This window comes from Bos mutus, chromosome 4 (assembly GCF_027580195.1).
Source record: "Bos mutus isolate GX-2022 chromosome 4, NWIPB_WYAK_1.1, whole genome shotgun sequence".
In the NCBI taxonomy this organism is placed as follows: Eukaryota; Metazoa; Chordata; class Mammalia; order Artiodactyla; family Bovidae; genus Bos; species Bos mutus.
In genome coordinates this window covers 65,525,703-65,526,573 of record NC_091620.1, presented here as the reverse complement: position 1 = coordinate 65,526,573, position 871 = coordinate 65,525,703, and the positions used below count along the sequence as shown (strand labels likewise).

General features: G+C 39.3%; 1 non-coding gene across 1 annotated transcript; it reads right to left on the bottom strand.

Annotated features, from left to right (window-relative positions):
* Nucleotides 1–374: 374 nt before the first annotated feature.
* On the bottom strand, nt 375–511 carry LOC138987687 (U4 spliceosomal RNA). Its single transcript, XR_011464068.1, has one exon. It is a non-coding gene; the product is annotated as a U4 spliceosomal RNA (small nuclear RNA).
* Between the last annotated feature and the right edge of the window lie 360 nt (nt 512–871).

The following is an 871-nucleotide window of genomic DNA, read 5'->3' as shown; positions in this document are numbered from 1 at the left end:
TCTAATGATGTCCCTCAAAGAGGTAGCTAACACAAAGCCTGTGTTGTAAGAGGAACCTTAGGAGTGGCAGAGAATTAGGTGCTGAAATACCAATATGACGCCCAAGCAGGAAAGGTTAAGAGCCCCAAGTACATCATTACAGTTTGTTATTTATTGAAAAATAAAAGGTAATAAAATAAACAGTACAGTGCACAGATTTTTATCTTACGATTTATGCTGTGATTCATTTTAGAACTTAAGAAAGAAAGGCCAGTTAAAGTCCCTGAAATCCAACTACGGCATAGTGGAAACAGCACTAGATTGAAGCAAAAACCTAGTGTGACCTTCAATTTCCTTAACTATAATACTTCTTCTTCTTTTTTGAAAAAATTCATTCTCCACAGAGACTCTCAAACATTGACAATGCCAACTACATTTCAAGTTCTTTTGGTGTAGTGGGACACTTTTCAATCAGCAATAATTGTACCTCAGATAAACCTCACTGGCTATGATATAGCCACTGTGCAAAGCTCAGCTTCACTAACTTCTGATTTTGCCAGACAGCTCGTGGTTGTTCCTACTGACACCCAGATGTCACACCTATAAAAAGGCAAGCCAAAGTAAACCATTCAATATCATAGTAATCCAAGTCTATGCCCCAACCACTAATGCCGAAGAAGCTGAAGTTGAATGGTTCTATGATGACCTACAAGACCTTCTAGAACTAACACAAAAAAGATGTTCTTTTCATCACAGGGGACTGGAATGCAAAGGTAGGAAGTCAAGAGATACCTGGAGTAACAGGCAACTTTGGCCTTGGAGTTTTCCACTGGACTACAAAGTCAAGTGGACCTTAGGAAGCATCACTACCAACAAAGCTAGTGGAGGTGAT